Source organism: Miniopterus natalensis, chromosome 3 (assembly GCF_054644295.1).
Source record: "Miniopterus natalensis isolate mMinNat1 chromosome 3, mMinNat1.hap1, whole genome shotgun sequence".
NCBI classification, from domain to species: Eukaryota; Metazoa; Chordata; class Mammalia; order Chiroptera; family Miniopteridae; genus Miniopterus; species Miniopterus natalensis.
In genome coordinates this window covers 43,302,976-43,315,015 of record NC_142083.1, presented here as the reverse complement: position 1 = coordinate 43,315,015, position 12,040 = coordinate 43,302,976, and positions in this window count along the sequence as shown.

Genomic DNA, 12,040 nt, shown 5'->3' with positions numbered 1-12,040 from the left:
GATATTGGCAGAATAATATTATTAAAGAAATTAAACAAGTAGTATTTTTATCTTTGTTCCCAGCCCTCTATTCCAAAAAAAAAATAAAAAAAAATTAAGAAGTCAAGATAGAATCATTTAAGGAGCACCAGAGCTCACAAGGATTTATTTCACTTTTATAAGAATGGCCTGGGCTATCCCTAGGATAGAATCACTTTCATTTACTTGCAAACACTAAGTCCACCTCAAGTTTATGAAACCTCATGGTGATTTGTATCTGTGTTCAATACTCCGGGCATTTATAAAGAAAAACGACCCATACCATGAGACAACAAAGGGCTATGCTCACCATGGAACAAAACTGCTGCGATACATGAATAATAATTAAGAATATGCAGGAAACATTGTATATGAACTACCTGGGCTCTAAGGTCCTCTTCCTGGGAAATGTTATTGTGTATTGCAGCGACACGTGGAGACAGAGGCAACGATACATATGCACAGGACATAAAAGCCATGTTACGTGTGTTTTGCACTATAAGAGCTTTACGGGGGAAATGAAGATGAAACCCTAGAAAAAGGAGTGTCAGAAGTGTAGAGCCGTGAATGGGCTTGGGGAGTAATTCCAGTGAATGAAAAGTTTCATGAACTAAGCACAGGAAGCCTAAGGAAATTTTATGGGCCTGGAACAGTAAACGACCCGCATATACTTAAAATAGAAATAGAATTTATTCTGCTCACTGCATTATCACCTGACTACTGAAAGATTATAAATCTGTCTAAAGTATTTGTAACTCCAGAAGTTTTGATGGTGAAAGAAAGTATTAGAACTTAAAGTCAAAATTAAAGCAAAGAAAAATACATCACCAAAGATACAAATATAATAATAAACGAAGCCAATGGAAGAGCTAGAGTTTCAACTACTAAGATAAGTAAAAACTCATTAACTCCAGTATTCATTTTAAATTCTGATCATTCAGATGTCTTTTATTTAATATGAAAGCAATGATATTTAATTATAGCAGTCAATTATTGAGCTCTTATCGGATGCCAGACAATATTCCATGTTATTTAAAAACATTATCTAGAGTTAGGAACAATACAATGCACTAGGTAAAACAATTTTTTTTGAGTCAGACTCAAAACTTCAATCCTGTTTCTGAATTCAATAGGTATATGATCTTGAATATTATATAATTCTCTCAATTTCAATTTTTTATCTATAAATACAATAATTTTGCTGCCTACCTTAAAAGTTTGTCATAAGGATAAAATAAAATAATAAGGTTCTTAATATACTACAGGGAGAGTGAATACAATAAAATAATTACTAAATGGTCACTTTTATTATCAGTAATTTTCTCAACAATTTGTAAGGTAGTAATTACTACCTCCATTTCACAATTCAGCTAGTAAGAGGTAAATTTTGAAATCAGTGCCAAGTCTGTGACAAAGAATGAAAAAACACCCAAGTCTTAAAAACAAAATGTATGTTATTAAACATAATAGAGGAATTCATGTGCTTATGACACTGTTGTCAATTGCATTTGGTCACTGACTTACAAAGTTTTAATTCATTTTTATCTTTTGACTGTGCAGAATAATTAAGGTAACAAAATGGTAAATAAACAATTTTGAAAATACATAGGAGGAGCAGCACTCTTAGAAAATGTCCCTTAACCTTATGAATAGAAGTACATTTTGATATAAGCAAACCAGCAGTGAAAAGTGAATTTATGTGCAAAAATAAGTGCATTGAAAGGCAGGTTTTCTACTGGAGTAGGCAAAAGAGTTAAATTATTTACCATTTTTGCAATACATGGAGCGTGTAATCATCTATTTTTATTTTGTCAGTTTTTCTATGTCAATAAAGATACATCATTAAAGTTTCCTTATGGAATTAAAAAAGTGTTTTGTCCTAGAAACAGCTATAAAATAACCTTTAAAAATAAAACTGTTTATTTCACGATGGCAGTATGTTTTAGGATGGAAGTCCAAGCTCTTTCAGACTTAAATTCAGGCTATATATTTCTCCAGAGGTTGAATATATTATACTATATTGGGTGATCCCAAGTATAACATTTTCCGGTAAATATAATTTTCCTCTTTGATCAACGTTGAGAGAACATGATAGAAGAGCACAGAGCAATACATGAATCAATTCTTTTTTATTTAGTCAAGTGGCACTTTCCTCAAGCACAAATTAATGTAAATCAAGCATTGCCAGAACTCTGACCTTTGAAATTATACTTGCATCGTCAGATTTCCCTAACAAAGTGCATGTTTACAGTATCTTCTATTTAAATCAATATTCTTTATGCATGAGCAGAGAAAGGAAAAGAGAAAGGCCAACAGCAAATAGAGAGAACCCAAATGATTTAGCTCAGCAGGGTGGAATAATGGGCTAAGCTTTCCCCAGCGTCCACGTCACTCTGTGATATTTAGCGAGGCACTTGCAGAAGTGTATTAGCTCGTTCAGGTCATTAAGATGCCATTTTGTGTACTTCCATGGTCAACTTACTCTCCGAGGCATCCACGTTGCTATTGTGGAGTGACTGCAGCGGGGGGTGGTAAATAAACTGCGTAATTAATTTATGGCTTGATTGCAATGTTAGTTAAGAGGTAGACTTAATTTTCAGGGAAGGAGCAGTTATCTGATGTGTGTTGGATTGAAATGAACTGGAGCATTGAGTTGATAGTATGAAATGAATAAAACACCTGTTAGTATTCCTCAAACATAATAGCATATATAGAAAAATCCCTGAATTGTATCAGCTTGTATAGCAACGTATATTTTGGGTACCACTAATAAAGATGCTGTTGAAACATTAAATCCTTGTCAGCTTTACTTACAAATCAGAAAAAAATTACACATGTACCCCCATAGTTAAAAAAAAAAAAAATCTTATAGTCATCACACTTGGCCCAGTTTTTTTATATGAAACTTTTTAAGTTGAGTCAATTGAATCGCAGATTTAAATTCATTTGAGACCTCTACCTTGTCCTAATCTATCAAAGATAAGTCCTCAAACACATTGATTGGCATAGGAGAATGGTTAGATGAGAAAAACATCAGATTTCAGGGGTAAGTCCTGGATTTTTAAGTAGAGCCAATGTCTATTCTCCAGTTCACATTTTAAACCTATTGAAGCTCTGGAATCCATGTCCACGTTCTTTCCCCAAACAAATGCCCTGATCCATCCACCTGACCACCCTATAGGAACGATGGGACTTCCAGTGTCCTGTTTGCGCCCCACATTTTCCCTGGTGAAACACTCTGCATAGCTAAATTAGCTGGGTAGCAAACTACTGTAATTTACCAGTGTTGTTGTTTCTCTCTCTACCATTTATCTAGTTATTAAAGTCATTAAGTCTGGCCTGAGAAAAAAATTATTTGAATTTTTATAAAACTCATCCAGGATAAACAATTTCTGCTTGCAGAGTCAGGTCAGCAAGGCAATGAGAATTTTAAGAGAAGCCCTTAGTGGTGTCAACTTTACATAAATAACTATAAATATAGAGTACTTCTTTGTGGTATATTGGAGATAAATGCATCTTAATGATAGAATACTAAGTGCTAGGAACAAATCTTTTATCAATTATGTGATAATTAAACTTATTCCTCGCCAAGGAAATAAATTATAGTAGTAAACTCTTTGATCACCTTTACTATACATCAGGCATGTTCTAAGCACTCTGGCATTATAAACTTATATTTTCAGTCTTATTTTTATTTTTTAGCCTAGGTTCTATTATTATCTCCATTTTGTGGATAAGAAAAGTGAGGGAGCTAAGTCATTTGTCTAATGCCACACGACTAGTAAAAGATAGATTAAAGACTCAGACTCACCCAGCAAGTCATCAGGTTCAGGCTCCCGGCCACTGTACTATGACACTCTCAGTGTCTTTGCAGTTCTCATGGGTTTTTATGGCAACACGCTACAATTCAGTGCTTCCCAGATATTTTCACATCATGGCACACACAGGAAATGATCACATTTGACCAGCAGACTGGAATAAAAACATGAGGCTATTTGTGGTCAGAGGTACCATCCTGAGGCCTTCTCCGGCCACCCTGGGGATGGAAGGGCTCAGGATCTCAGCACAGGACTATGGTGTTCTAGACACACACATGTGCCTTAGCACAGTGGCCAAGAAGCTCTGCTATAATTCTCTATAACAAGCTACTAGAGGTATAGTTTTCCAAGGCAGAGGCAGACCCTGAAATAGTCCATATAAACTGCTACTAATTTTAGAAATAGGAGCTTCTTCCATAGGGCAAAGAAGGAAGGGTGAAAGCCTGAAGAGGATTAGTTCTCATGCAGATAAGATCAGTTTGGCCATGGGTCAGCTATGTTATTTTGACTCAGAATATCATCTTAAGCAGCCCATAGACATGCTCGTGAAGACCCTAAGAGTGGATGCCTATTCACAGAGACCCATGAAGTTGCTGTTCAGTTCATTTTCATTAATACTTAACTGGGAACCTGAAGGATTTCTCTGTGGAATCACAGGCGTTCCCCATTGCACAGGCCATCTGTGACAAGCGCAGTGCTGATGAAAGCGATCGGTGCAATCCAGGACAAACAATGAGCAGCATTGCAGGAGGACCACAGATGGCAGGGACAGATCATACATGTGCACCTGCTATGATTCTTAATTTGTGGAGCACTCCTCCATTGCACTGTCGAATATGCTGCAGGATAAGGACATTTTAGTGTGTGTTTTTCTGTCTCCCCTCCTGGACCTCCAGATTAGTCTTGTGAGTGTTAGAAGGAGACAAAATGTGTTATGCCAGTGCCCTTTTTACACTCAGTCTTTCATCATCAATCCAGAAAATGCATACCAATCATTTATGTACTTCTTTAGAAGGGACTGTTTACAAATAACCTTGTTCCTGATACAAATTTAGCAAAAACAGGGACTTTTTAATCTGCAAGGAGAAAGCATTGTCAAGTGTTCAGGTGCCCTTCAATAATATCTTTTTCTCTAATTTTCCAATGTTCCAGAAAGCTCATCTCCCTAAGGAAGCATAGCACTCTTTTTTAAAAAAATCCTCTCCCAAGAATATGGTTTTTATTGATTTAGAGGGAGAACGAGAGAGAGAGGTGTGAGCAAAAAACATTGATCGAATTTGCAACCTAGGTATGTGCCCTGGACAGAAATTGAACCCACAACCTTTTGGTGCATGGGGCAATGCTCCAGCCCACTGAGCCACACTGGCCAGGGTGGAAGTATAGCACCCTTAAAGTTTCTTTATTTCCTAGTTAAATAAATGCAACTATATGTCCATCTTTCTTAGACAAGTTCACTTAAGTCTATATTATGGAGGTAAAGCTAACAATACAGGATTGTTTTCTTTAGTCTGTCCTTCACTTAACCTGTTGGAGCTTCTACTAAAGAGCAGGCATATTTAAGATCCTGGAAATGCAAAGGGGACTAGGACATGCTTCAGGCCTCAAGGAACGTTCGTTCAGTCCAGTGGGGAGAGAGCTGGAAAAGCAAACATTCAAGCAGTGCAGTAGGTGCTGGGAAATGATGCCGGGCTTGGGGAAGGTGGTGGGGTGTTGAGGGCATGGGGACTTAGCAGCTTTTACTGTTTACTTATAGTTGGTGAAAAATTTCAGCAGAAGAGGGGACATGTGGACTGGGACCTACGTGGGAGGAGGCATTTTTAAGGTAAGCAAGAATGGGAAAGGCATTCCAACCAGGAATGGAGATTAGCATCTACAAAGGATCAGTGCTATGAAAAAAAAAGTGTGTTCAGGAAATGGCCCGCAGTTTTTGGAGATAGACCATAGGATGGACCAAAGCATATGAGGTGGTGAAGTGGGAATGAGAGCCTGAATCTCAGAAAGTGAACCGGAGTATCTGAAATGTCTTTTTTCTGCCCCACCCACAAAAATGATTTGTTTTTGTTCCCTAGGCTACTGTTCTTATTAAAAAATTGCCATTATGAAATAGCCTTTCTTCTTACTTCTTTATGGGCTTCTTAAATATCATAAATATTTTCAAGTAAATCAACTATTAATTGTGGCAAATTATACTAACTCAGTAATTGGGTCTATTAGTCTCAGGCTCTCAGCTCAGTACTGAGTTGTTTAAATTCCTCTGATGTTTTCCAGGAATGTTACAATCCTGCTGTATTTGCAGCCAATATTATGGACTTGCTAGTACTTCCTCGGAAGCTGGGGATTCAGTAACATTCTGTAAAATCAGTTTTATCAGAGCACATTACACTGATAAGTCTAAAAGTAGAAAGACATCAGCTCTGAAACATATAGGATAAAAACAAAGAGTTTTAAAGCCCTAGGTATACCACAACTCCCTAAACCAATTCTGAACTTTCAACTTCAAAACAGTCATTCTTACCTCTACTGTGGATGTTCTCTTTGGGACAACAAAAACTATATTTCCTAAAACGGTCAAAGCATTTTTTTCTGGGTCTCCTCTTTTATGAACGCAATCATGTATAAGCTTTAAAATTCTAAGTCAAGAATCTGTCATAACAGTACACTTTGTTCAGACTCTCACATGAATTCCTTTAACAGAAAGAAAAATAAAACTGCATAGATTCATTAAGACCACTCAGTACACTGTAATTATAGGATTATTCAAGAGCTTCCTTCTAACAGCTGCAAGTCTTTAAATTTAATATAAACACACATATATACACACCATTGCACACACAGTCCTCATACACACACACTCCCACTTCTTGCTCTATTAGCACTTCTTTCAGAAATGTGTTTAATGAAAGTAAGAGTTTGAAAAGTTTAAATCAATAAGAAGCAGAGAATTTGGGGCAAGATAATGATATGAGCAGAGATGTCTTCCCACCACCTTTATGGATCTATATGGAAATACAAAAGCAGACTTGAGGGAAACTTCTATCCCTGTCTCTTGGAGACTAGAAAGGATGCCATCAGAAACTGGAAACTTTGATGAATTTCTTGACGATGGAGTGCAGACAGGACTGAACTAAAATAGGCATGAGGACCTGCAAAAATTCAGTGTGTCTAGAAAATAAAGATGGGAGAACTTTTAAACATCCTACCTAGTTTCCTTTATATAGGATTGGGGTACAGGGGGAGAAAGAAAGTCATGAAGACCAGATAGCCACACCAACCTGAATGTCAATACCAACAGGGTTTTTATCCCAAGACAGGCAGCCAGAGGAGGAAATATCAGCAAACAAGAACTTCCTTGAAGAAGAGAATGCTGTCCCCAAAAGAAAACCTAATTGACAGAACTTCTGCACGGAGTGAAATGCTAGGAAAAGCTGGCAGTTATCATGGGTGGTGGTGACATGATAACACATTTGATAACCAGAGCAGATCACCTTTAATTCTCTCTCCTCTACATGACAAAAATAACAATTGCGTAATAATCAGTAATAAGCATTATTTTACTGATTTACTTTTAGCCTTAATACAATCATCATTTGAAAGAATCTATTTCATTTTTTTCCATCCAGAGGAAAAGAGAAAATATTTTTTTAAAGAAATCACAAAATCAGTAACAAGTACATTCTAAAAAAAAGTTTAAGCTGATGAAAGGCCTGAATCTTTTATCAAAGGGATTTGGCAAATATAGGATGCAAATGATACAAAGAGAATATATTGAAATTTATCCTAGTTATGACTCTTAAATTTCAAAGAATAAAGGGGTGAGAGACATTCAACTACCATACAGAAAGCAGATAACCTACGAAAAAACAAAATTTCAAGTGAGATTCAGATAACTCCTTCCCAAAACTTATCCAGAAGCCAATCAAGGATATCTACGAGGTTTAGAAAAGCAAGCAACAACAACAAAAATTTTAAGCCAAGAATTATTTATCAGTCCTTGATTTTGTTCATGTGCAAAAGCTATTGTAAGGCATTTTCCATCACTCAAGTGTTCAAAAACATGTCCCCCCGCGCACCCTTTCTTTGATATTGGGCTCCAGCTCACGACGGGATGGGAAGGAGTCAGAGCCCCACGGAAAGGGGTTGCTAAGAGAAGGAAACTGAGAAGCAGCGGGAGGAGGTGGCAGAGCGAAGGCCGAGGCTGGCCCAACGCACGCCCTGCTGCGGCTGGCGCTTCACATCGCGTGTGAAAGGAGAACAGGAAGTTCGAATATTTTTTAATTCCTAAGTATAACCACTGGTAAAAACAAAATACAACACATATAATTTCCAAATCATGAAAGCAAGAAAATACACACTTTAGATTAAAAAAAAAAAAATTTAAAAATGGCCCACTAAGCCTGAGTCGAAAGAGAGGGTGGAATAGCAAGTGCGAATTCGAAGGCATAAAGTTATGTGATGGTAACAAACTCAAATACATCAGAAATGCTGGTTAATATAAGTAGGCTCTGCTTCCTATTGAAAGGAAAAAATTGCCAGGTAAGGTTAAGCAAAAATTCCAACATCTGTAATCCAGATGTCAGATGGGATCGCATTTTCCTACAAGTTTAAGATAAACAACTATTTACTGTGTTATCTCACGTTTTATAGAAAGATTAGTTCTCTGGGGCGGCATATTTCTATAGTTATTGCTAGACTCCAGGTCGTTTAATTTCTGAACTCTTAAGTCTCACTTGCATCTGATCTCCTACCTCTCCAGCTCTTGCTCTTGCCCCTTCCCTGGGTTTCTTCCACCCCAACTCCCTAGACAGGCCAGCCTGTGGGTTGCAGACAACACTATAGCTTTGGGCCCATGGGAATGTGCTATGTCACCCTATTGTGTCGTCCTTTCATCCTCAAGGCTCCCTGAATATCTCCAGGCCTCCCAGATTTCCAAGAACCCCTCACCATTGTGCTTGCAGAAAATTCAATACCTCTGCCTTTATTAAGCAGAGCAGTTTATTTAGCTTTTGAACCACAAATAGTCTTCTATCCTGCTTTTGCTTTTCCAAAGTCTTATTAATATCACTACTCAAACATCCCCTCTACTCTGGGTCTCACCTTTTAGCAACCCAGAAGAATGGGCTTTGAAATTTTACTACAGAATTCAATTTCTCTCTTCTATAAGTCTGTGGAAATGCAAGTGAGCTAGAGATTTTACTTTCCCAGAAATATAAATTATACCATCACCTGCTCCCACACTTTCCCTCAGTTCCTCAAGACAGGTACTATTTCAGTCTCATTTGATTTCAAATTAAACTATTTTCTTCTATTATAAAAATACTGTTTATATAAGAAGAATCTAAAATAAAATTAGGTAAAAGATTCAAAATAAAAGAGTGAGCAAAGACATCAAGAAAATGAAAAAAGTGATATAAATAGCCTTCAAAAAATGCAAGGGAAAATATTATAGGAGGTATAAATTCATGATTTTATGTTGCTAACAGGTACAGTTCTCGATGAATATACAAGCTTTGACCTAGGATCCAGGCGATCAGGGTTCGATTCCCGGTCAGGGCACATGCCTGGGTTGCGGGCTGCAGCCGATCAATGACTCTCTCATCATTGATGTTTCTATATTTCTCTCTCCCTCTCCTTTCCTCTCTCTGAAATCAATAAAGATATATTCAATGAATATACAATAATAATTGACATTTATACATCACTTAGTAAAATACCAACATAATGGTGTTAAACTGCCAGAAATACAAATTTACAAAACACAATTATGGGAAAGGTCAAAATAGCTCATATGCATTTCCCTGGCTTTTTTAAAAAGTAGAAACATTATTTGATAAAGTGCTCCAACTCATAAAAGGATGAATAGGAATCCAAACAACAAACAGAAAAGTGATTGTTAGTAATAAACTAAGAAGTGGTCCAGGAGAGCAGAGGGAAAATATAAAAGTTTGGGAAATGGAATTAACAATAATAATTCTACCAAAAAAACCCTACCCTATATTCTTTTAAGTATTCATGAGGTGCTTAGAGGGGAAACCTCACTAAATTAAAAAAATAGAAATCAAGGTATAAAATTATAATGCAATAAAATTATAAGTTAGTATAATTTCAATACAAACCCTAACAAGAATTCTTTGTGTTGATATGATTCTCCAGTATATCTTGAAGTATAAATAATGGACAAACTCAAGAAAATACTTTATAAGAATATTAATGAATGTAATATACTGTACTTGACATGGAATTATATTATGGAAGAACAATAATTAAAATAGAGTGACACTGGCATGAATATAGAATATATAGAATATAAAACAAAGCCCTCAAATCCAACTGTGTATGTGTGTGTGTGTATATATGACACTCTACATATATATGTGTATATATACACTCTCACACACACACATATATATGTAAAATGTCATTTCATATCAGAGGGAAGAAGGTGGAATGATTAATCAGTTAAGCATCTTAACTGATTGATTATTTTATACTATAAAATATAGTATCTATAGAGTATAACATTAAATTTAAAGAAGAAAAATGCTACAAGAAAATGTGAGAGAATATAATCCCACTGTTGATTTTGGTAGATACTAAAAATAGGATAGAACAGTATTAAATTAATAATTTCAGGTAAACCAAAGTTTTAGAAGCAAAATAGGAGGCAAATGGTAAACTTCATAGAAATATCTGCAACACATATAACACACAAAAGTTGATGTAATGCTCTTAACATGCAAAGATTTTTATGAATGTGAGTATATATACACACACACTCTTCATTTAAAAAGAGAGGAGAGGTCATTAGAGGGCATTGAGAGGCTAGTTATAAGAACAAATAAAAATAATAAACACACCAAAATGGTCAGCCCCACTACTATTCAAAGTAATGTAATTACAGCAACAATAAACTACAGTAACCAGGATATCAAAGTCACCAAGCTTTTTGTTTGTTGTTTTGTGCAGCGTCGTTCTAAGATAAACCCCAGTGTTGGCACAGCTTTTGGGATATGTCTGCTCGCTCACACTGCTGCTGGGATTGTCAGTAGTCATCACTGGGCAGTGAGGTGTTCGAAGAATTAAAAGCCCTAGTTTTCCCATTCGGTTTGACTCAATAGTTTCACTTTTAAAATGCAAGTAATTAAATATAAGAGAGAAAACTTACCTAAATTAACCAAAACCAGGGGTGTACTAAAAATAGATTGGTGTGCCAAGAGCAAGACAGTGGAAGTGGGCCTCTTTGGAGAATAGGAATATTTTATTACTGACATTGTTTAGAATTGTGGGGAAATTGTGTTAATAAAAAGCAGATCCTCTAAATATTTTATTATTGCTCTTAAATTCTCCACAATGGATCCTCGATAGTCTGAACCCTGGGTGGCCTCTCCCATCAGTCCCCACTTGACATGATTCTGACAATGTATTTATGTGGCTAACAGGCAGGAAGGAAGACTTTATGATGAACATGCATTTATTTTTAATCAAAAGAAATATTTATTTTAATTTTTAATGTAGTCAGAAGTTATTACTACTAAGGCTTTGACCATGAAGATGCACCAAAAAATGAGAATTCATAAAGGCAATCTTTCCTCCCCAAATCCAAAGTTTGGCACAAGACCCACTTACTGAGTTGATTGGTACAGGTATCCCCCTGCTTTTCAATGGTTCACATTGCACCACTCACTTTTACAAAGAACCTGCATTAGTGGTGCCTGCTTTTGCTAACCAAAAGAAATCCGAAGAGGATTTTTTCCCTTATTAAAAAGGTGAAAAGCAAAACTATCTATCATTCAGTGTTTGTTTTGCAGTGAGCCCTTATAGAGGCAGTGTGCATGCTGAGCGGTGAGAATGGCACCCCAAGCTCCTTCCCCAGGAATTACACTCAGCATTTTAGCATCAAGCCAACATAGCCTTGAACTGTGTCTGCGAGCATCTGTGATTATCTCCATTTATTGTGCGCATCCATTAGCAAGATCTATCCTAAGATTTCAGAAAAGCCTAAGAGAGTTCCTAAGGGAATTACACTCATTGTAAAACTGGCTGTAATTAAGCTTTCAATCATGGTGAGCAAAATACAGACATTGTGCGTGGGTTGAATTTTGGGACTGAGAACCTCAAAAAAGTTTCCATATAAACTAGTGGTAATCCCTTCTTCACTTTACACCATTTAGGCTTATAAGGGTTTCATAGGAACACTCTGCTCTCAG